At 34.8% G+C, this 26893-nt stretch overlaps 1 pseudogene; it reads left to right on the forward strand.

Annotated features, from left to right (window-relative positions):
• Nucleotides 1–26893, forward strand: part of LOC135080228 (thrombospondin type-1 domain-containing protein 4-like) — a 160428-nt pseudogene that overhangs the window by 102392 nt on the left and 31143 nt on the right.

The following is a 26893-nucleotide window of genomic DNA, read 5'->3' on the forward strand; positions in this document are numbered from 1 at the left end:
ATTGCAGATTGCAATACCATTACAGACAAGACTTGCAGGTTTGATAATTGGAGTTATCAACCGCACTTAAAACTCCATAGAAAAATTATATCACCCTGCAAGGACATAGTCCACTTTCCCTGACTTACACTTAAGAGGTTTTACCACTTTCGATCCAGATCCGTATTAGGATGGATCGGAACACTTATGGCCGATTAATTGTAGGTTTATTGAGTGTTGGCGCTACATTAATTCAACTTTTATAGCTTTACAAATACATTTATAAAACGGGGTAGAAGTTTCATAATATGTTGGCGCTATTCAGTCCCAAAATAAAGATCCTTCTCTTAAGCTCTACTTTTTATCACATTATATTCGACCAAAGATTTTGGCACACTGCGCTCCTCGGTAATTTTTAAGTAGTGTGTAAAATTAACCAAAATTTCATACATAACATCTTCACCATCTCTCTCGCGTTTATCTACACAAGTAACATAATTATTCTTAGCCTAGCAACTGGAGTGGGTGGGACATATAGCTCGCAGAGCTGAATAGCCGTTAGGGCAGAAAAGTTCTCGAGTAATGAATTTTTTAATCCACAAGGAGGAAGCTCTCGGCCTGTATCTCACCTGATGGTAATTTTAAGTGATGATCAGGCCGAAGGTGGAAGCGAGCTTCATCCGGAATCCTCAACCACGGAAGAACTGGCTATCTTTATTACCTCTAACTGCCGGAACACAACAATGCTCAATAGGCTGAAAAGAGACAAAAAGGGTGCCCTCTCAGACGCATAACATTTTTCATCATAATTTAGTTTGGCATAACAGTATTTGCATAAAGTTTTTTCGCATAAACTTTGATAATATAGTTTTCTAAATGCATAATGGTTTCTTAGGCATAATAATAACTTTCTCTAATTTTCAATACCATAATTTAAATAATCATAAATGTAAAGAACATAATTTTTATATACATAAAGTTTGTTTTTAATAAAATACTATAAACATAATTTAATTATTTATAACATTTAAAGTCATAAAATATTGTCTATAAGAGCAACCAACATTGAAGAGTAAATAATTATGTATTTGTGATGATGCGAAAGATCCTCCTTCCACCTTTATACTCTATCGGCCTATAGATTTGCAAAAACTAAATTCTCTGTATCATTGTAATTTTTTTCTTAATTTTTGACCTGTCTCTTAGAAAACTTAAGCTCGTGAAAATACATTCTGTTTGATCTCGAATCCCTCTTATCTATTATAACGCACATATTATACAGTCCACATTTCTTTTACAACATTAAGCTTGTCTGGTCTGAAATTATGTTGATCCCGACTGGCCGTGGTCTCTTCCACGTGGTACTAGTCTGCCCTATACTAGAGTGTAATTTAAAAGCCGGAGGCGCGGAGGGAGTGCGGTCCTCGCTCGCTGTAACATATATCCGGCATGGCATGCCGGGTATATGTTACGCCAGAGCGGAAGGACCGCACTTCCCGCAGCGCCGGAGATAAGGCAATCCTAATGCTTGCTTGCATGCTTGCTTGCTTGCTTGCATGCATGCTTCCTTGCTGCTTGCTTGCTTGCATGCATGCTTCCTTGCTGCTTGCTTGCATGCTTGCTTGCTGCTTGCTTGCATGCTTGCGTGCTTGCTGCTTGATTGCATGCTTGCTGCTTGCTTGCATGCTTGCTTGCTGCTTGCTTGCAGGCTTGCTTGTTTGCATCCTTGCTTGCATGCATGCTTACATGCTTCCTTGCAGCTTGCTTGCATGCTTGCTGTTTGATTGCATGCTTGCTGCTTGCTTGCATGCTTGTTTGCATGCTTGATTGTCTATTTATATTTGTTAACTTATATTTTATATGTATAACATTTTTATATTTCATATTATGTTAAAATTATGGTATTTTTTATATTATGAATGGTAATATTTATGGCATTGGTTTAGATGCCAATAAATGTTATGCCTAGAAATCGTTATTAAAAAAACAAGAATACAGAAAAAATATATACTAAAATATTATCATAATAAAAGTGGTTATGGCAAAAAAAAATATGCCTTATGATTTATTCTGTATTAACGTTATGCGAAATGATGAGTATGCCAAAAAAATGTATGCACTCTTAAATTATGCCAATATTTTTTATGCAACCGAATATGGACCCACATAAAAACATATCCATTGATTCCTATTAATATACACCTATCGTCGCAAGTAGAGTGGCTAAGTACTGCACATTCCACGACTCTAGGTTTCCTGTGTCGGGTGTCAGAGCGCCGCGGGCGCTGATCCATCGCGGTACAGTCGCCAACAACAGCTGTACTATATTTTTATATGGGTACGTAATCATTGAGGTACTGTCAGCAAGGAACTGATCTGTTTTCGCGTATTTCAAATATCAGCCAGCAGATAATATGGCATTTACATTTTGATGATTTTACCGGTGTCTATTGTCAGCTGTTGGTGTGGATTTTGATCCTAATAGAGCCAAATTTGAGTGTGATGAGCACTAGCATTTTTAGCCAAAGATAATTGTTCTATTATTCTCTTCTGTTTTGTGTGTAGATTTCTATGAAAAATGAAGCCATATTTTTTAATCTAAAATGAACTTAATTGTGAAATTACCCTCCTTTTTTTCCTTCTTAAAGAAACAGATCATAATTTAATTTATGTCTCAATCATCAATTTGCCACTATGCGTAATAGTGAGTCAGTCATGATCTATTACCGCAGATTAGGTCATTATGAAATCGATGCTTATTAATCAACTCCTTATTTAATTAGAAGTTAGCTGCAACGTAAGTTTCACTTGCAATACAAACGTGCCATTTTTCTGGGCTGGATTTACTATTAGAGCTACAACACACATGCAACTTTAAGCAACGGCGATCGGCGATTCTTAGAAACTGAATGCAGCGACCGCGCATTCCAGACTGCATACTTAAAAACTCCAAACGCGGTGATTGAGTCGCTTTTCGAAAGCTCGACGTAGTGACAGCAGTGGCTAAAATGCGTGATTCTGATACTGCGTCCGAACATTATAATATTATAAGTTGCAAAATCGCGATGCTGCTTCGATAAGAGTCGCTAAAACGCGCGATTCCAACCGCGTCCGATCGTATGAAGTCACCAAATCGCGATGGTGCACCGATAGAGTCGCTAAAACGCGTGATTTCGTTACTGCGTCCGATCGCATGAAGTCGCGAAATCGGGTTGCTGCATCGACACAGTCACAAAATCGCCGATCGCCAATGCAAAAAGTAGCATGTCTGCTTTGGCCCTTAAGCAAGCAGGATGAAATAAGTGGCCGACGGTAGCGGCACTTTCAATTATGCAGAAACAACTTTTATCCAGTGGATTGACGATCTGACAAATTATACACCGCTCGTTGTTAGCACGATTTCTACAGGTACACCTAATTGGTTGTTCGCTTGTAGCCTTTCACGCAATCGCTAGGAAGTATGACAGACGGCGAACTTATTGAGACATTTAAGACCATATTACAGAACGAAACTCAAATCTCAATTCAATCTCTAACGTACATTGAGGCTTTCGATATTTAGACCAAGGACGGGATAATACTGAAGGCGATTGAGCATTGTATTGTACCTAAATGGAAGGAAGTCTAATCGCGTATCCAAGCAAAAGGTGGGGTAAAGGATTAATGAAAGAAACCAGTTGTTTGTTTTTAAATAAACTTGGATTACAGTCCAAAACTCCAACAGTATCCAAAGTTTAAGAAAAACGCCACAAGGCTAATAAAATTCTGTAAATCTAAATTAGCAAGATGTAAGATTACTTCATAATAAGTACTATAGATTTACATAAGGATAAACACTGAGTAACAAGTGAACAACACAATCAAACGAGGTCTGATTCAGAAGCAAACAAGGAGTTATTCAGAACGAGTGTATTTAACTTCAACGCAGTAGGTAACCGTGTAAATAAAGATGTAGGAAACAATTGTATCAACGTTGACAATATTGCGTTCTGAAAACTTGTCTGCACTCAATTTGTATTTTGCACAATTCTGGAACAACCATACCAAAAATTACTTCAGTAAGTATTTTAACAGCTAATGAATTTATAACGGCACATCTCACTTTTTTCTAAAAGAATGAAGTGGTAAACCGAATAAAAATAAAATGTTTCATTATAAGATCAAACTCCTCAAGCTCCACCTACCTAACAAAAATAAAGATCCTACTCTATATATTCCTGTAAATAAACGACACTCCATAGAAACAGCCGTTTAATTCATTGAGCGAGTCTGCCGACTTGTCATTACACTCCGATTAAATTGTCGTTCGCCAGCAAACCGTTTGATTATGCCCATCTACTTGTCCAGTTATATCACTCACTTCACTTCCCACTACGTTCTTCTACTGCACTAGTCTGTCACATTCCATTTCTGGAAACGGTAATGGAAAAGAAATAAACGGAGAAATTAGTTCCGCAGCTGCGATTTGGTTTTGTTTTACGGTCAATTCGTCTGCCATTTATGGTACTGCATTATCTTGTCTATTGCGCTCGCCGGTTGAATAAACATGGAAGGCTGATACATCTATTTACTGGTTCAGATATTTTTTAAGTTATTCTGCTTCCATTAGCAATTTATTAGGTTTCTCGCTAAGTACCGTAACTCTAATGTACGTACAAGTATGTTAAAATTCATTGCCGCAGGCATACATTATCGCAGAAACAGATTTTGAATTACATTTTGCAAAAAATCAAAAAATCAAAATCAAAATCAAAAATATTTATTCAGTTTAGACCACAAGTGGCACTTATGAACGTCAATAGAAAATAATAAAAAAAGAAAAAGGTAGCCCTTATGGGGCACTTTACATGTCTCCTTATCTTTTGGGCCCTACCAGCGCTTCGAGACAAACATATGGCAACGTTCTACTTTCTAGAAAAAACACAACTCAATTCACATTTCTAACACAAAAATAGCTTCCGAGATATCATTTTGTTGATGTAATGTTATTCCATCCGCCCTACCATTTACACTGACCTACAGATAAAATAGTTTTTCAGGCCGATCTAAACATATCGATTCTTGAATCGATACGAATAGCACCGAAGGTCGAGTGGTGTCGGTTGTGCAAACATGATTTATTGGCCCTTTGATTAGTGTCAATCGTTTTGCATAAATTTATCTCGATTACTTATTCGGAGTGAGCAGATAGAGGCAATTGGATGCTGTAGGCAGCGGTCTACCATATTACAAAACGATACTCACAAAATAAGTCTCAAAAAATTGCTAATATTTTTTCTGATAGGCGGACACTAATGATCATCCCGAATAGCCCACGTGATATCTACCGTACATGAAAAAATATGGTTTTCATTTAAGACTTAGATTAGACCGCATTAGTAACTTCCCATTTAAGATTTTTTTGGCATTTTTCATGGGACAACTTATGTCTCGTCATATTTTAAGATTTTTTTTAACGCATTCATAAAACATTATGGCAAATGATGCTATATTATTGTTCAATTGGGTAGTTAGCTGGATACTGATGGGAAAATCAAATAATAAGAAGGACCTAATTGCAATAGAATTAAAATCTCATGCCTTTCAACTAAGCTCATTGCTAAGTTCCATTTTCTAATACGGGTCACGAAATAGGCGATAGCACATCTGCTGCCTATTACAGCGAGTCTGTACTTTGTAGCTCTTTGTTTGTATCAAATTGCATCACGGGTTGCCATGTACTCTTGTATCATTTTCAATAATAGAATCATTCAGTCTCATCCTTGCTACTGAAGTTTCAATCCCACTAGTTGCTTTACAAATACGTGTGTTCACAGTACCAGTTCCTATTTGTTACATTTATGTTATCTAACGGTAATAATTTTAGTTCTGCTCTCAGTAATTGGTTAGATTGTGAAAAGAATTTATTATTATTGAATGGATAATGTAATGTAACGTTTCCATAACTCAATTGTCTTTTTGATAAACTTGCGAGTTGCGATAGCTAAACGATTTGTAGGAGCATAAAAGATATACAGTGGTATCAAAAGTGATGCGTCCAGCCATAAAATATCCAACAGCTTTGATATTGTAAATGATACAGATATAAATCTACCAAAACATATAGTTTATGAACGAAATGCATGAGATTTGCGGCAACGACCACCAGTTATATCAGACCCTTCATTTCTGGTAGAATCTTAAAGGGTTCTTCTAATGCAGAGTTTCGTGGAGGCCAATTTTGGTTGGTTAGTGGAATTGGAGGGCAATCGAAGGCAATTACTGTCAGAACAATTGGAACTGAGGTAGTTCTCGTCCCGTTACGGCCCGCGGCTCCGGCCGTGTGGTCTATCCAGATACAGGACTTATGGCCGGGACGGTCGTAGAAATTTATTTTATTGCCGATTTCGATGCTACGATTGTCTGCATGTTGAAAGGGATTAATGCAGAATGGCTTATGAAGGATTTCGAGGTGGTTCGAGGTGTATTGGATTGATATGACCAAATAAGACGAAAAGTTATTTTAATGCTTTTAAATCCCCAAATTGTGTGGATTCCTCTCAATATAGGTTTTAAAAACTTAAAGATGATTTCCCCAATAAATTGTAAAATTTAATTTTGCAAACGTAAAATAAATACTTTCCCATTTTTTTATCAAAAGTGATTTGATGGTAAATTTTATTCAAAAAATACCAACCGAATTGAGAACCTCCTCCTTTTGTTGAAGTCGTTATATTTTACGAATACCAAAAGTTCACAAGGAGCTTATTAACTACGAGTACTTACATAGTAAAGTTATTCTATTTTATCAACGCCAGCTATTTTCGGACTAAACGAGGCAAAAGGGTTTATGTAAAAAAGAAGCCCATAAAATATGAGCTCGACATGTATTGGCCCAATAAATAAATCTAAACGGACCTTCGTTAACGTCAAATCAATCACTCAACTTCATTTTGGAAGTTAGTCTGTACCTACCTATCCCAATTCAATATTCAACAAGAACCAATCTTGTTGAGTGTTATAATTTTCTATTTCGCCAAGATATTAACCTCAATTTGTAACGTGCGGTTTGTTATTAGCGGTAATAATAACAATATCCCTTTTTATTACAACGTAATCTTAAATAAAGGGCACCGGCGTGGAAACAGAACAATCAACGGCAGGAATGTTAGAACAGCCAGCTCATTCCAGCAGCAATCTACAGTTTGGCCGATGTCACCGATGAGTAGTTCCGGGAGCTAAAGCTTACTGTCTTAGAACTGTGCTTACCATGAGTTTAGGTTAGGTGTGCTCGCTAGCGACTGCGTAAAAAAATGACATTTTGATGTATGACATATTGTGCAGCGCCCCTAGCGGCTACTTTCAAGAAATAAATTCTTCATAGATTTTTTTACGTACTCGCTAGCGATAGCGAACACACCTAACGTAAAAGAACTCATGGTAAGCACAGCAAAATGAATTTTAGGTGTTCGAAATGCATATTATAATATCGACTTCGTCATTATCGGCTCATTCCACAAAATACCTACCTGCCCAATAAACAGAGCCTGTGCACTATCGGCCACAGTTCCATCTACCCATTTCCGTTTTGTCTCTCGCTCTCATCAAATGGTGATTCTTTGAGATAGAACGCGTCTCGTTCGGGTAGAAGGGTAGCTGAAGCTGTGGCCGATACTACATGTACTAAACTCGGAAGACTGTCTATCTATTGGGTAGTTTACAACATTGTTGTCCTAAATCCGTCATCGAGGAATAGTTATGGAAGATAGTTGACTTTGCTGTTATTTTTTAGCTGTGGTTCAAAATAGAGACTGGTTGGCAAATTGCTGCCAATCTGGTGAACCCTTTGGCACGGCACGCGCCGCGGGCAGTTAACATCAAAGAAATAGATTATTTCGGCTAACGATTTATAATATGTTAGATAGAATATGTTAGAGAATATTTTCTGTTAGACAAAAGTAAAATAATTATGTAAAAATTTAGTATCAGTCAATCGTAGAGATATTATCTTATAATTTGAAATCGGTCAGTTACTGTTACTTATGTTAAGATACGATACTTTAAATGAAGTTCAATTAAAAATTCATTAAACAATGTAAATAATTTTGCTGCATCTATCACCTACCTTATAAGAGTCATAGTTTTTAACACCAAATGAATAACTATGAATCTACTATCGTCCTTACTTAAAAGTAACAATGATTAAAATCTTATTAAGGTTAAAAACATAAACGATTGTCATTTTGCATGACGCATTGTTCTGCATTAAGGTTGATGTAACATAGAGTAAGTTTAAATATACATAATCATTACTCATCAACGAGTGAATCCCTATTTGAAGTTGAGGTTACAAAATTGTTTACTCGAAGGCGCCTTAGAAATAATATCTTTATTTTAACCACAACAAAGCTTCAGATTTTATATTTTGATGAGGACTAATTACAATAGAACCGCAAAGTAATTAAAGTGATGATTCAGTCAGTAGTAATAACAAGTTATTTTTGTAAATTTTATGAAAATAGTTTTCTGTTGTTTTTACTCATTGAAAGCCTTTTACAGTAAAATTTTGACATTAACTTCAAAATGAATGAGAGATTTGGTGAGTTATTACAATGCGGAATACATCTTAAACCTTCAATAGATTCAAACCTTATTCGAAAGATCTAGACGTTAAGTTATAAGTCCTTTAGGCAAATTCTTAATTATGGTAGATTATATTCTGTGACTGTAGGGGAGACCGAAATGAATTGTATTGTTGGGGAGTTGTCGATTTTTGGAAACCTAATATCTATCAGTAAGCTCGCAATAGCGCGCATTTGTTATCGAGACTTGAACTGAATACGCGCAAAGTTACGAGCTCTCTAGCCTGTAGTTAATAAGTTCCAAAAAATCGACAATGTCACAACTCCTCTGCGGTCTGGGGAGACCGCAGAGGAGATGTGACATTGTCGATTTTTTGGAACTTATTAATATAGTAGGGGGGTAGTATTTTTCCCCTACTATATTAATTAACATTTTAATATCTATTCATTTAACCGGTCTTAAACTGATTATAATTATCTGTATCATCCTAAAATCGATGTGTTTTCGCAATAAATCCTTACATTGTTTCGCCATAACAATCGCTCAATGTTTTCGCTAATGTCGGCTGCACCCTGTGTTGTGCGCCGGCGCCGCTTCCGGATTCCAGCGAGATTGATGTGGTCTGATCTTGATGTCCCAGTTGTATTGATGACATCATTATATCAGAATCAGTGTCTCTTTTTGAGCTTTTACAGCTTTAGGCTAACTGGCTAAAATGCCACTTTTCACACTGTATTGTGAAAAGTGGCAGTTTAGCCAGTACTATTTATGGTTAGTTTTTTTGTGAGCACTTTGCACATATGAAAATCTCTGAGATTTTCGACCTTTTTTTCGTCGATAAAAATAGGTCTAGTTTCACCTATTTTCATATGTGCACTTTATCAAGACTCACACTGTATAAAATAACAGATCCAGGCTAGTTATTGTTATTATGAAATTGTGATACAATTGGTAACCTACATGGAAAATCAGATGATACGTATTCTGCTGCAAAGCGTAATTATCTTACGATCTATCAAACATAGTTCAAGATTACTATAGGAAGAACATAGTTTTCTGTAACATAGTTCAAGTTTAGTATAGGAATGGTACACCTATCATAGTTATTCTGTCTGTAACTGATGCGCCACAGCGATACTTTTTTGCTACTACCTCTGTGGCGAATCGAAAGTAACCCCTCATACCTATTTGTTATGGTTGATTTGCCACAGAATCGATACGTCACGAAAAAAAGGATGTGCAAATTCGTCTTTATTGTTTTCAATATAAGGATTTTGTATCGACAGTAACCCAAGAAAAACATTCTAGATGTCGCCTAAATAACATCAAGCTTTAAGAACATGCAGATTCAAATTATTCATCTCGTGCGTTGCATGTGTTTTAGTTTCCTATGCTTTAGAACCGTGATTTACATGAAGGTCGTGGCTCACGGAGTGCTCAGGGCTCCAAGTTTGACCTAGGCAGGGGTCGTGACGGCGGACTGATTGATCTCAGTAATTATTGTACTGGATGCACGAAAACCACGGTTATTAGTGCGTATGCAGAGTACGTTAAACATTATTAGGGTAGTAAAATAATATTTACTCAATTGTTTTTTATAAAGGACCCATTTATAAAGTACACTAGTACCTACCTATTATAAAGAGAAAAGTTTTGATTGTTTGTATCGAATAGGCAACGATTTGAAAAAAAATTCACCATTTGAATCCTACATTATTACTGATGAACATAGACGGTACGGAGTTCGCCAGGTCAGCTACATTTTCATACAGGATGTAAAAGGACAATGTTAAATAGTATGAACATAGAACTCTCGATTCGTTATCATTATTTGCTTTTTTGAACATACCTTTTTCCCTTGAATGACCTACAATGCTAAAACAGGAATTTAGATGTTCTAAAATTAGATTCGACTCCCTTAATTTTTTTGCAATAGATAAGTACTACATTAATTTATCCTACTATATCCACGAATCTAATCATTTTGTATGTTTTGATTATTTGAATTCCAAAAGACAAATAACCAAAAATAACCTACCATAACTTGTAAAGCAGTTCTTCAATGTTACTTTTATTGTGAAAACACAGGAATTGCCTATTCGCTTAGAACAAGCAATATGTCTGACAGCCGTTTAACGTACACAATGGCTATCAATCAAGTCTTCAACCTGAACCATTGTTAAATACATTGTAGAAATTACATTGGCGACACTAACGATGCGTGAATTACGATGCGTGTTGTTTGTATTATGTAGTACAAATAAAGGATATGAATATTTAACCCTATATTAAATTAATATTTTTACCATCTACGTTTTTAGAGTCAATGGAACTATTTTGATTCCATAATATTAGTTTTTTCCTTGTCTCCATGACCATCTGATTTTCCTGTGTGCTCGCTTATAATGGGTTATTAACTGCCAGGTAGAATCTGAACCCTTCTAACCCACTGTATGTTTGTCAGGAAATACATGAAATTGCATACCTACTGGCCCGGGGGAACCAGTGGGTTATGTGAGACTCTCCCTGCCAGAAGGGCAGGGTGACCCAGTGTTAGTTGAAAAAACTAATTTAATTTTTCGGATTCGATTAATGTCCAGTTTTATCGAGGCACTAAAAAGTTTCTTTTTAAACGGTCAGTAAACTTATTAAATCGATTTTTCTACTGCTTTCTATGTAAGACCAATGTAAGTTCTTCTATCCACCTACAACACTATGCTTGTTGAAAAGATATGCAAATAAATATTTCTAGATTAGGTGAAGTTGGTAGCTTGTTTAGCACAAGTGAATGCGGGTGGAATATTGTAATCTGGTATTAAATCACAGCTAAGTTGTATTTACGATGTTGAAAGCTCGCCTCTGGCAACACCGGGGATCCGCGCCCTCTGACGGCGAAATAAATAACGCTCTGATAAGATTTAGTGGGTAAGTACACATTATAAACTATAGACAAAGCTATAGAATAGCTTGATTGGAATGACAGATAATAAATATAACAGCTTCTACTCAATAAACTGAAATTAACTCTTAATTTTCAAAAAGATAGAAAACTCAAGCCTTTGCTTTCATTAGTTTGAATTTCAATATTGACCAATTATTACAGATTTGGTATATAATATTTTTAGTGTAGATTTATAGAGTCGTTACATGACATAGAACTTGTCTTGAAAGAATGTGTACTTAGATACATAGAATCAAAAGTCCAAAAAATAATTATAACAATTTTCCCTGACCCGCCAATATTATCTACGCTAAACCAGGGCTATAAATTCTTTTCGTATAGCATCAAATAAAACTATAGTCATGCGAGGAAAGCAATAGTTTTTCAATCGTATATCTAGGCTATAAAAATGTATGTGTGTCGACTGATACAACAGTACAACATACACATAAAATGTATGTATTTATTTATGTAATGTATGACGTATGTGTATGATCGCGAGCCCTCATAAAGTGATTCACATTCCAGACACCATCAGGAAGGACAGGCTGTTTGAAAGAATCCGCTAAAAATAACCGTATGGCGCCGAAAACAAAATATTTTTCGCGAAAACACTCGTAAATTCGTCACGACGTGACATATTCGGGAATTCACTTCGAGTTTCGAAATAACGCTGCGGGTACAATTTATTGTTTTTATGTCACTCCCTTTTTATTTGTTGTCCTGTAAGTTTTTTTAACTGAAAAATCTCTGCAGCGTTTTAAATCTGACTCCGTAGCTCAACGGGCAGAGTAGCTTGGCGAGAGAAAGGTCGATATTCAATTCCCAGCTGAGGTAATTGATTTTTTCAAGGTTTAAGATGAATTTACAAGCAAATACTTAACTTTATTTTTTCGGACAATCAGAGTGAGCAACGCTGCTATGTCCTAACCAAACTGGGAGCAAAATTATACAAAGTGATGTGTTCCCCTTGAGAAACAAACCCAAGACCTCCGAGTTGAGAGTCTCACTCTCTTAGTACTGAAACTCGACATCACTCATGCGATACTAAAGGTGTCTGATCTTAAAATCAATCGAAAAGTTAAAAAAAAATTTCGTGGTCGTAAATTATACAAAATGTAACGATCTCCACGACCTTGAAGGGAAATGCGGAAAGCGAACATAAAGTAATTAAAAAGGAATTTAACGTGCTGTCAAGAGTATTGCATGGCTTTTTTTAATGGTAGACATAAAATTTTGTGAAATATAGCCGCCCCTGAAATACCATCATCGTAAATTATTGAAGTATAGTATCGAAATGACACACACGTAGAACGTAAAAAAAGTTGTAGTTTTTCTTCTGAAACCTTCAACGATTCTTTTCAGTGTGATAAATAACACAAAATGTACCATCTAATTCCGAAATTGCTTAAAAACCATGAGTAGGGTTTTTGTTCATTTCTGTTCCATAATTCTCGAAGGTTTTAAAAGATTTACTACTTTTAAACAAAGTAGGTACCTAACGAAGGAATAAAAATATTTCCGTATAAGTCATCATATTGTAGAAATTACCTTCATTCTGTTTGTTGTAAATATTGAGCCATCTTTTGTTTTAGTCCAAGGATATTGTTTCAGTGTTTCACAAAAATTCCAACAAACTACAAACACCTGTCAGTAGCCTGTTAAAATGTTTGCTAGAATATAATCATAATAAATTGAACTGTTCATGCATAAAAAACGACGATTCAGGTGATTTCATATCTAATGATCATATTAACAAGTAATTACACCTAATTAGGTACATATTATTACTATCTCTTAGTGAAATTCAGGAGCGTGCTTATTCCGTAACAGTTTCGAATTTCGATGAATCGACTTTTTTCACTATTTAGGTAATCAAGATGGCAGAGAACATCGCACACATGAAAATCGTTTTTAAATAGTGTATCAGCAAATATTTTTATGTAAACAAACTCTACAAGGCTACTTGTAACATTATTAAAACGAAAATTCGTAAGGATGGATGGATAATGGCTTTGATTAAAGAATACAATATTATAGTTTATGGTGGCTTATGACGACTTGTGACCTATGGCATAAGATCTATTGTTTGTTATCTTTTGTTCGAAAACGGACAAAGTCCAGGTGAAAAGTCGCGAGAAAAAAATATTTCGAAGAAAGTGCCAGATATTTTGGCGAAACGTCCCAATTCGCACTATCAGTGTTTAGTGAAAGGCAGAATGTGTTACATGCATTATTTGCGATGCGACAAATGTAGTAACTGATAAGATAGCGCGTACTTAGCCGTCGCATCGCGAGCACGACGATTTTGGTGTAATGTTGATTTCAAGTGGATACTTGATGACACACTGAAATTTTTTGCTTCTTAACAAAAGCAAAAATTAATTTACAATTTTTCTTGAGGTGTTGGAATTGCATAGTATTTTTTTATATAGTTACCTACAAAAAGTCATGTCAAACATTGTGGTCTTTTACAAAAGCAAAAATTAATTTACAATTTTTCTTGAGGTGTTGGAATGGCATAGTATTTTTTTATATACCTACAAAAAGTCATGTCAAACATTGTGGTCTTTTACATTGCAATTTTGATCTAATTATTCATTAATAGTGTATAGTATCATGTGCAAGCTAACTGTGCTTTAAGTACTCTTTAGCACATCAAGTATCAAATAGGATGAATTCAGCAAAAAAGTAGATTTTGTGGAAAATGGTTTAAATTAATACTTATTTTGCTTCTGCCGCTACCAATCGATCAACATGGAAAGCATTGGGGGAGGCCTATGTTCAGCAGTGGACGTCCTATGGCTGAAATGATGATGATGATAATCTTGCTTCGCCACAGTCAAGTTTATTATCATCCACTGACACAATATAATAATCGTGTTGAATCAGATGCCTAATAAAAATAATACTATTTGCACAGATCACCATCATTTTCATAACGATTCGTAACAGAATCCGCTGCGCACTGACCGAGAATAATCGATGCCAGCGCACGCGGTCTCACTTAACATTCCTATCGGATGTTACTCGCATAATTACTCGAATAAATCATATCGAATAATCTATTATTGCAGATTAGCAGCGATTAGCGGTGGCGCCAGATTTGCTATTAGAATGTTATCTACCTACGAAGAAGATGTGAGCCAGTGAGAATTTTGTAGAGATACAGCGGAATCTAAATTCCTTATGATCGATTCGACGATTTTATCTCTTATTTTGTTCTAGCTAACAAAATAATATATCGAATACCTATGTAAACTTGGCTGAGTTTCCTGCGACGCTGCTTCATCTTAGCGGCCTGAAGCAGTTTGCAGTGGTAGAGCTAATTCAAGAAATATTTAATTTTATTACGTCTCAATAATTCACTATTGAGAAAATAATTTATTTATATGAATTTTATGATCTTCATAGATAAAAAAGTTGATACATATTTTTTATCCAACGACCTTTTAATTCCAAACAGATGTTTTGTTCTTCGTAATTCGTGATTTTTTTTTCGTGCCCTTGAATAAACAAACCTATAAAAATATAACTTGCAGATCCGTTTAATGAGTGTACTTTAAACTAAATCGTAACAATTTAAAGCTAATTGGTATTGGCTAACCTATTTAATTTGAATTAAATGGGCTCTTTAATTTGTATGTGGGAAACCAAACGAAATGTCTTATTGTCTTTACGAGATAAGCTATAAAATGAACTAATTTGTTAGACGTGTGTAAACATTCAAATTGGCTATTTTACGTTTGTTACGAACGACGTGTGATTAATTGCAAAAAACTACATTCCTTCTTTTTTAAATGGCTGTCATCAATTCAACTAATTAATACTGTTGGTCATTGGGAAGCAGTATAAGATAATTATAATGGAATAGTACGGCTTAGTAAGAGCCTTAGTAAATATATTTGCCTCATCATCATCATCATTTCAGCCACAGGACGCCCACTGCTGAGCATAGACCTCCCCCAATATTCGCCTGATACATGTCAGTTTCAAAACTACGTACCGGCGTTTAAAATTTATAGAACCATATAATGACATAATTTCTTTTACATCATCAATGCAATTTTACCGACATACCAAAAAGTGATTCAGAAAATCTTCCTCATTAGAACGTTATCTAATCACAACGTTGAGGAATGCGAATACAAAACAGTGTTTGTATGCAGTTGATATCACATTTTAGCGTTTTGCAGTATGTTTGCACAAGCTTTAGCGAGCAGATAACTATGGTATCAGGACGTAATTGTGCATATTTTTACTTGTTCTAGACTACAATTTTTTTTCTAGACTTTGATAGTGAAGATATTCTTTAAAATATTCCAACCATCAAAGCACGTTTCCAAAAAATATATTATAAATACAAGTACATTTTGGATTACTCAAGTGTTGTAAATTAGCGTACAGTGAACCATAGTTTCAGCTACCCATTTCTGTTTTTTCTTTTGCTGAAAGTGATAATTACTTGCGATAGAACGAGACGACATGACAGGAAATGTGGCTCAGTGAACATTGAACTATCTAATAGTTTTCTGTGAAAAACTGCTATTACTCTCCATAAACCCTATAAATATCTCTATAATATATCTTAAAATAGGGTCTCTTCTAAAGCGTATTTTTACAGATACTCGTATGTGCCCGTAGTCACGGGTACCTATTCAATCCCGCAACCGTAACTGACTTAGGTATAGCTACTAAACCATCATCATACTAAATCATCATTGCCATCAAAGTACTACAAGAAAGTGTTTACTTATGTATACCACTTTTATACTTGTCTCGATTAAAATATAGTTTTGCGACACGCTTATAAAACCGCTTACACGACGCTGCGTGTAAACAGGCATGATTTATGAGGTGCCACTGACAGCTTGTTGAAACTACGGGAATCTTTATGGTGACATACGCTATGCAATGAAGGATTTTACAGACTTTGCCTTGAACCAGATATCGTCCCTTAGCTAACAACACCGCGTAAGTCATTTTTACCAACTTTCATAAAAATGGACATAGAAAAGGACCTACACACGGCCACACTGTTAACTATCCATTTCCATGTTTGCTCTCGCTCTCATCAAATGGTGATTCTTTGCAACAGAACGAGATGACATGACTGGCAATGGGCAGTTAACACTGTTGCCGATAGTAGGTACGTCATTGATCGGAAAAATATGGACATACATAGAAAAGGACCTAAAGACTTTTGATTTTGTGTTACAAAACAATTATGTAACACACTTCATTGAACGAAAAGTGACAATATTTCCCCACCACTGCCACTGGTCTCTGAAATTGGACTAACTCCTCTTACAATTTCTACAGTCACGAGCATGTTGCGTTTATTTACCCACAGTCAATTTCTTCCCACCAAAATTCCTTTTACGATCTCCACCGAAGCAAACCGCAAAGATATTTGAAGTCTTCATACAGAATCGAAAACAAACATGTCCAGACTAAACAAAAGTGCAGTCGCCAGAAAATATACGACACGTCAGACATCTGACATCAATTCGCAAGCTCTGGTGTACATCCAGAATTGTTCTGTATGTCCATACAATATTTTAACGAGCAGTGTGCTCAAATATTTACAGTGAAAACAACAGCTTTCTCTTTCATTTTATTTTCGTTTGTTGTGAGTGTATAAAGCGGTAAAATACACATCTACCACTTACTATACATACCACTTATTATACATTATGTATAATTTTGAGACTGATCAGTGCAACAATTTGCATCGACTCTTGACGACTCTACTTAGAAAAACAGTATCAATACTCAAGTTACCAAATTCATAGAAGACGAAGGTAATAATTCCTTTTCACTAAGATATAATAGTCAAAACCATAACCTTATTTATTACCATCTTCATACGGCCCTTTGCTGTATTAAAGTATCCTAATTGACCGTAATCGCTTTTACCCTTGAGCTTAACAAATTGCCCATCGTCAAAGCTAACACTCTACTTAAACCCTTAAAGCCATAGAACCTACACCAATGGTATTTATAGTATTCTCTGGCATGAATCACGTTTAAATTAATACACATATCGTCGACATTATATTTCAACGCCTACGTAGTTTTTCCTGATCTGAATGGAGCAGTAAATATCCTTACATCACTCCTAATCCGAGAATACACATGACCACAATCCCATTTTGTATGAATTAGTGGCATTAGGTGAATCATTGTTGGAGTTTAGTAGTTGAAATTTAATGTATCATTCATCTTTCAAACAACTCAATAAAGTATTTAAATAATTTAAGAATGCTTCTTGGTCTATTGATTTAGTTTCCTTCTATGACGATTACCAACTACCATAATTGTATTTATCGGTTTTATAAATGCCATTAAAATAAATTTAAACTTATAAACAGCATGTCATTCATCTTACACGAATGTTTATTTATAATTTAAACTTTTCTGCAATCAAACATTTTAGATCCTCAGGAGTTTTCCGTTTTCCTTACACTTACATACATTTAAACTGAAAGAAGTTTCATTAATATGTTTGTACTTACTGACACATACAATCTAAAAAACCAAACAAAATTGTTTCTTTGAAAATAAATAACAAGACAGAATGAAAGCATTCCTGAAACGACTGTAAAATCTTGAAAATGTTAAAATCTTGAAAACATACAGTCATTTATTGAAACGTAAAAAATAAATACAAAGGTAAAAATACAACGGTATCTGAATGGCATTGTAAACTTTACCTTTTTCCGAATGCATTAAGACGTCATCACTCTCTGAAACAAATGACGCACGTCATCGATTGTTTGAAGTTTGGATTCGATCGCTCACGGTCAAAGTTTTCGGTTTTTACACGACGCGATTTTTCTTGCGATAAAGTGACAGTATGTCATTTTAAACTTATTTTTTTTAACTTGTTAAATATCTAGTGTTACACTTTATCTCTCTAGTGTTAGGGCATCAGACATCATTAAACTTTAACCTGCCCTGCGAAACAGGTCATGACCTTCTGATGATGACCTTCGCAGGGCATATCCTGTAGTTAGGATATAAATAACACTGCTCTATGTCTTAATCAAACTGAAAACACAAAGACATTTTTCAAATTGTGTACCTTGCCTGTGTTCAATAAAGTTAGATATTTAGAAAACTTTTAATAATAGGCTTTTTTCTTTACATTAAGATGATAAATTACGGCAATTTTTCTATCAAGTCATAATATTAAGTACTTGCAATTACAATACCATTTTTTTATATACCTGCAAATCGTTACCAATACGATTATCGCTGCGTGTAAATCACTTACGCCTGCTATTGTCGTAAACCTGGCCAACCTGCCACTACGTTTGAAGTCCACTTTACGGCTGACTTTGACGTTTTGCGAGCCGTCACGTATTTTTAACCTTTGTTTCCGCAAGCAGTCGCAGTGTTACATGAATGGGGTTGAATTTAAAATCTCCATCAGTTTTGAATTAAACAATTAGGCTGAGTTGCTGCACCGTACTTGCACCACCTTATTTTAACTATAAAAATAACAATAACCGGTGCTTTTTGTATGGAGTTTGACAGATTTTTGACGTTTGCCAAAGTTAAATAAGATGGTGCAACTCAGCCTTTAAATAAGTAGGGAAAATTTTTGTGGGTTGTTTATTGAGAAATGGGTTTAATTTCAAACATGACAATGTTTCTTTGAGATATTTCCTTATTTAATCTTTTTTTTAAATAAATAAACAATTCTGTCCTATGTTCTTGTTCTTATATCTGCAATTCTAATAATTTAAAAACTTCTTTAAATATGCAAACAATAATAGTCTTATTTTTAGTTTACAAACGATATTGTACTTTTTTTCTTCAAAATATTGTTTCACACTAATGTCGATTACGCTTAAATAAACAATTTGCACGTTTTAATAGCCTTCGAAGGTCGGTAACCGATTGTTCAAGCGCTAATACACTGAGGTATGCAATCAGCAAACTCCCTTATCTGTTTGCTAAATTGTTGCATAATGTTGTGCTAAAATATATCACGATGCCACATGATTGTGTGTGTTTGCCGAAAGGGTTATTGTCTTGCTACAAAATAGATTTGTCACACTTTTGTAAGATGATAATGAAATTGAAAGTAAATTCGTCATAATACATAGACATATTATAAATTTGAAAGGTGCACGTGTTAAATAAAAGAAATGTGACATGTGTCACAATTTGGCTCATGATTTTTCTGTGACGTGTCTACTCTGTGAAAAATCGACAATAATCTGTAACACACTGAAATGAAAATGTTTTCAACTCTACCTTAAGGGTAAAAAGTAAGGGTAATATTACTTTAACGATTGTTACAATACTTAATAGATCAATCCATCCAAAATTTTAGCTCTATCGAAATCTAGAAAGTGGATCAATATCAACTTTTAGAACAGATCGACACAAATGTACTACATAAAAGACTGTAACAAAATTGAAAAATTTTGCATATTAATATAAAAGTAGGTAATTATTACAAAAACAGGTGATATACAGAAACATTAATGTTTGAGTAACACAGTTGCACGGTATTTTGAATGAGTTGGAATTGGATTATGTTAAATGTTATGGTTGTGAATGACGTACGTTATGTCTATTTTTAGAGAATGATCGATTACTTTAGTTACAAAACAGATTAAACATTTCAGTAATTTTGTTGGTAACAGATGATAAACTACCATTTTGTCAGGCACACTCGCGTCGTAACTATAACTTCTGATAGAATAATAAACTTAGCATAATTATTAATTACATAACCTTATCTTGCTGAAAAACTGGGTCGAAATTGATCTAAAGTAACATATTTTGGAGGAGAATTCCATTTCTTTGCAGTTTGCATGAACAAATTAATATTATAAGCATACTGAGTTTGTATATTATTTTCATCTTGCTTACCTACTATCTAAAAGATTATAGAAGAAATTGCATTATTTTTCACTCCTAGTTTTGCTTTTATTGAACCTATTTCAATTTTCTTCTTTTATTTGGAGCTTATTTTTCTTGTAAAATTGGTTTCCAACTTTTCAATTTCACTTCGAATAAAAGCGCTCGTGAATCATTTTTCATCGCCATTGAACGTGCCCGAAAACATCAAACGTTGCAACATTTCAATTTTGTATTTGTGATGGAAAAACGCAATCTATTAGCTAAATTGTATGCTTGCAATATTTGAAATATTCTAATAGTTATGAATGTTTTTGATTTGAAATATCGATGATTTAAATTCTCTTTATGAACATTTTTATCACTAAAATATTATGCTCGTGGTTGATTTTAAAGTCGTTTCGTAACATGATACCAAATTGCGATGTTTTTCCGGCAGAGCAGAAAAATACCACATATCCCTTGAATATTCTTTAAGGCGATTAAGTAATATACATACATCATAGGATTGTGTAGGCAAGTTTTTTTTTTACACATTTAAAGTAATTTTCCCAAACGTTTTTGATAATTCGTTTCCTAATTTCAGTGTTTTCACCATCTATTCCAGCGTGCCGCGTCTTATTCAATGATTACCTACTAATCAATCCGTTTCGCAAACCACTTAGCTAAGATCTGGAAGGGCAGTGTTTGTTTACCCAGATGTCTGCGCTATCACCGCCTCCATTCGCCTCTAATTATCTGTCCGTCAGCTATCGGACGATTATCGTGCGTTTACCCGGTTTATTAAGAGGAATGTTGCGCATTTGTTTTGAGGATTAATTCTGTGGTTCGGGGAATGCGTGTGGGGTGGATCTCTTTAAATTATCATGTAGTTATAATTACGCCTGCCATACACATAACCTAGACGTAGGTAACATTTAGTAAAAGATGAAAATAGTTTAGGTATTTCAAAAAAGTAGGCACCAATGTAAAGATAATTCAAATTTTTCACTTCATTTCATATTTCGTATTTTCATTACTTTTCAGAGAACCCGGTAAAATAGGAACACAAAACTGCATAAAGATAAAAAGAAACCTTCAGTTTTTAATATAACGCTAACATTTCAATAAAACTGGGTCACTAGCTCGTGCACTTTCATCTTTCATTCAGTTTGTATGCAAAATTTTCATTGCTTCATAAAAACGCATTTTTCTTTGCTCTCTAGTATTATTCTGAAAATTGTGCCAAGATATTGTATATTTTCTGCGCTGCATTCACATTACACATTAAAACAGTTAACGAAAAGAATAAACTTACAGCTTTTCCCTAGGTCCAAACATTATGATTTTTGCCTATGAGATGCATCTCAAACAAAGTTCTTGTAAAACTTTAAAGAATTTATTGCCGTCCGAATTTACTGTCGGGTGATGTCTCAAAATGTCTACCCACAAGGTTTGTTTATAAACTCAGTTGGTAAGTACAACCTACGCAGAAAAAGAAGAAGAAGAAAAACACAAATGGATTCTCCAACAATTAAACGTCAGTTTAATCACAGTTGAAATCCAAGTCAGCTCCCAACTTTATTTATACGCTGGTACTAAGAAGTACTAATTACACATCTCCCTACGGCCAAAATAAGCTATCACAGCGTGTCAAGGAATTAATTCAGTGTAAGATCTGAGCGGTGTACAGGAATGGATTCAGCCAATATTTCGGAATCAGAGAATTTGTTTTCTTAATTTAGATGATATTTTTTTTAGATATGTAATCCTACTAAGGATTTTACAGACAACAGCACATAAAGCTAAGTACTGCAGCATCATTCAATATAAGTAGTTTTAATAGGTTGTTGTTTTAAGACAGAAACAAAAACGTTTGCCCCTTGTTCACAAAAGAAAAACTCACGCTTTAATAAAGCATATATTTTTATCAAATCATTATTTTTAGATAGTTATCCAACACTAATAACAGCAGTTACAATAAAGGACAGTTGTCCTTATTACGTCCCTGTCCCATCACCAGTTGCATAGATGATCAGTATGCGACGGAGCAGCGCGTGGCGCCTGCGCGGTGTGCGCTCGTGGCCAAATCGCCGGTATAGCGCATGCCGAGATGGGATCCGTGATACTTGCAATCCAAAGGAAAGTAGGGAAATGTAAACTAAGGATAATACGTGAGAAGTCGGGTTATGCGAGTTAGGATTACGCTACAGAAAATACAATTTGCCTTTGGATTCGTTGAGGTACGGTTATAGGTATTACAAGATTATTTTCAGTAAGTAAGTAGGCTTTACCCCAAAGCACACTAAGGCCCATTTGACCAAACTTTTTTATCCGAAAACTGCTCCTGGTATAATTGGCACATTGACAGTTTCAGTATGGGAATGATATGTCAAAACTGACGATTTATTCCAAGATTAATCTTGTTTGGTCGAATCCACCCTTACCTAGTATACAAGTGACTAGCGTAACCTCATTAGGTTTCGCTAGTCAAGTGTAAAAAACTCTTTAGTTTTACAGGTCATTCAAAAATCCCATATAAAAACACATTAAAGTTGGCTTTTTCAAAATATTCAATTTTAAACAAATTTAAAATTTAAAAAAAAACCAGAGATTATTATGCAGTACGCGGAAATATTCTAAAGTAAGGAGTAAATTCTCGACTATGGTTAATCTCTACCACTGACCACTTTGTAAAATTATAGAGCTACAAACTCTTACCGTATAATTTTACCGTATAATTAGATTAATGGCATTATTTAAAGGGCAAAGTATACACACATTCTCAGAGAGGAAAATGCTTGTAGAATGTTTATGTGTTTATTATTTCATTTACATGTTACAAGTTTAGTTAACTTGCCATTCTAAAATTTACGTGTGCCTACCCCAGATGCAATATTCCAACTGAACACGCATCGCAATAGAGCACAAAATAATACCAGTAAATTCAGTAAATTAATCTAAAAAGAAAAATATTTAAAGTAATAAGTTTTGCGCAAGCAAATCCCCTTAACTGCATTAGCACAATAAATCGGCCCGTGCGCACGTCGGAAGCGATCGAATGCAATGCAAACTATTTTGTCAACTCTTTTCTAATCAATCGAGTAAGATAGCACAAGTATATTCTGCTTTATAATAATCAGGACTGTGGATAAAGACCGTATTAAAAATATAATGTCAATTTAATATTGATATACTTACCTACATGATATCATGCATAAGTTATGTGATAATATTGAGATGAATGAAATAAAGAGCTTTAAGGTAATCGTAGTCGTAGGTTTCACCACTGAAACTTCACATACTTAGGTACAAACTTATTCATGTATATTTTATTTTTGCAGAATCAGCTTTACCAATTCAAAAATATAAACATCCATAAAAAAATTATACTCGTAATAATACATTAATTATTAAAGTTTAGGTATACTTACCTACCATTAATTTACACAAAATATTTCTTGAAAGAAGAAGAAGTTACTTACCTCTCGTATGTCTACCTATAGGCATTTTTTCCTTGTAATGTCTTATTAGGCTAATTAAAGGTCATCAGCTGAAAGGGTTTTATCATCTCCGATTACGAATGATATTCAGGTCTTATCAATGTGTTTTAAGCTCAACGGTACAAAAATATTTTTTTACGTTTACGTCACGTGACGTCACACCTGATTGCCCCCTCCGCGTATCTGTCCCATAGTACGGATTTATGGCCGCCCTGATGGGGCGATCGCAACCCGCACAGTCAACACGTAGCGCGCGACCGCGCACCACAGACGATACGCGAGGGAAATTGCCGCGAAAATGCCGAACTGTCAAAACGCTTGAATGGCGTTCAAATTTGTTTTTCGAACGTGGTTGTAACTAGCCAGTGGGTTTGTTGTGCAGTGAATTGTTTTTTTATTATGTGGACTTTTTGGAATGATTTCATCTCTATTTTTAGGGAAATAAAAAAGTTTACAATTGTTTCGCTAATAGTTGAAAAAAAAATGTTTTAATCTGTCAAGCTAATTTGAAAGAGAAATATTGTAGCGGCTAATTTATTCTGTTGTTTTGATTTAGCTAAATGATTTGTTAACACTTAGGTATTTTTCACTATTCCGTCAACGGGCGTGATAGATCTCGTCTACAGCACGTGAGTAATAGTTACTTCGAATCGGCGTCAAAGTTATTGACCCATATTTTCTTGGTGTAAGAGTTGGAAATTGTTTGGCAAGACTAAAGCTCGGTTCTCCTAGTTAAAAGTCAAAACAAATCACGATGTGAACAACGAAATACCAATTTATTTAACGGGCAACGCTAATGAGATGTATATTTTCACTACAATGTGTAGAAAATGTTATTTCACACAATACGGTTGAGTTTAACACGTGTGTTTCGTTGAAAGGGACTTTTGGTGCATAGTAATTTGTGGATGCATAACACTTTTGACTCTAGAATTTTTATTACTGATTGAATGAGTATACTTACACGTGTTAGAAGGTTTCTTACGTGTTAAAATAACACTTATGCTTTTTTTGTATTGACTCTACATTACAAGTTTAGTTGGTACATCATTATTTTCTGTCATACCATATTTGAAACTAGAATGTTGAAACTTCCTGGCTCGCACAAAATCAAGTCGCATAAATTTTGCGAATGTATAAAAAGAGATTTGCAATATAATATAGTTAATCATTATGCTTGAGGCAGAGTTTTTCCCGAGAAAGAAAAAAAATCTTCTCTTCAATATGAGCCACATAGTTTTCAGAAGCAACGGGTTTCAAATGGTTTTTAGAATTCAAATTGCAAAAAGTCTATGTTTTTCATAAGAAAAGAATAACATTACATCTTTCATTGGTTCTATCATTCATAATGGATTCAAAAAAATAACAAAGACATCTCTACTTTCGTGAGCGCTAAAGTCAATATTATGCAAATAATTTTGCCCATTATCGTCCTTCCACGGCCCATATAAGGTGTTGACTAAACATAGTATCATAGCAATCTACGCCCAAGGCTGTTTAGCACCAGCCCAAAGGTGTGATGATTTAGATCCCATGAGGCACCCGGAACTGTAAACTAAGATAGAGATTCTTACATTTTGCAAGCTTGTTCTTGATTATTCACAGTCAAGGAAAAGCATGCTAGAAAGAAGAAGAAATTCTCCAATTGTTCTTAGGCTATTCTATTATGTTCTATACTAAATCAAGCTCATGAAAATAGACACCAACATTTTCATCGCAACGCTTCCTGACCACGCGAATTCACGCGATTGCTCCAAAGCAGTACTACTACTTACAATGGCTAAAATTTGTAAATAATTATGTAGAGAAAAATTGAACCATAATATCAGATCCACTTTTAATTAGTGTTTCCAAATAGGAAACCTATTATACACCGTGAAATATTAGTGGTTGTTTTCCCCCGGCAGAATGATTTACCTTTAGTAGCTAGTACTATCGAATCGTGCGAGTTATTTTTGAAAAAAAAAATGTTCTCAACTAATAAAAAAAAAGCGTAAGAAACAATAGTCTTTTTTACAATATGTGACGTATTTGGATACTGCCTGCCTCACTAAATCAATATTTAAAGTAAAAGAAGCTCTCGCACTAAGTAATACCATAATACCTACAGCATAAACTGAATCGCACACGCTCCGTACAAGCTAATTTTTAATTTGAATTAAAAAAAAACTTCCTTAATCTTTTGTACTAGCAAAATAGAATCATTTTATTGCGGGAAAACAACCACTAAAACACGGTGTATAACTGAGATATCGGCCTAAATCAAAATGTGAAATTTCTTTTCAACCGCTCTACAGCTCACCCTTTCTGTTTTTACTATGCCTATAACCGAGTTTGTATAACTATAAATCACTGAACATGTTTTTTCAGCAAATCCGGTACTTACTATGACCTAGTTTGATGCAGGTAAAATAGGTTACCCAAATTGTTCCTTTTCTAAATATAGTTACCAGATTCTCGAACTAATTAACATAGATAGTTCAGTACTCAGATATTTCAGTAATTAGATATTTCCCCTTCTTGGTTAAAATATTTCATGTCGTTATTTAGATTTATATTGAAATTCATAATCACTGTATAATACCTATACACGTAAAAAAAAGTACTTAATTTTAATCATCTCTGACCGTAGCGCTCTCGCTCATTCATAATTTCGTTCAGTCCTGCACTAGTAAGTAACTTTTGCGTTAGACCAAAACTTCGACTAAGTCCCTTTTTCGCCACGTGTGCGGTTCTGGTCCTCATTTCATATTTCCTATTACACGCGTGCCAAAATCCGCATCACAGAAAAAAGGCACTTATTCTGACTGAAGCCGATGTTCTGAAACATGACATTGAAAAACTAAATCACTTTTAGTTACACTGAACCCGAACCGAGAACAAACAAACAAAGCCTAGTTTCTCGAATGGATGCCAATGTCAATACATTGGCAGTTACGACGTCTGTAGTCATTTTGCAACTTGTCCAATAGTCAGTCAGGCGGGTGCCAAAATGTCTGTGAACTCATCGCGAAAAGAAATCATACGAAGAATCGCGATTAATCATGCG

The sequence above is a fragment of the Ostrinia nubilalis genome, chromosome 17, assembly GCF_963855985.1.
Source record: "Ostrinia nubilalis chromosome 17, ilOstNubi1.1, whole genome shotgun sequence".
NCBI lineage: Eukaryota > Metazoa > Arthropoda > Insecta > Lepidoptera > Crambidae > Ostrinia > Ostrinia nubilalis.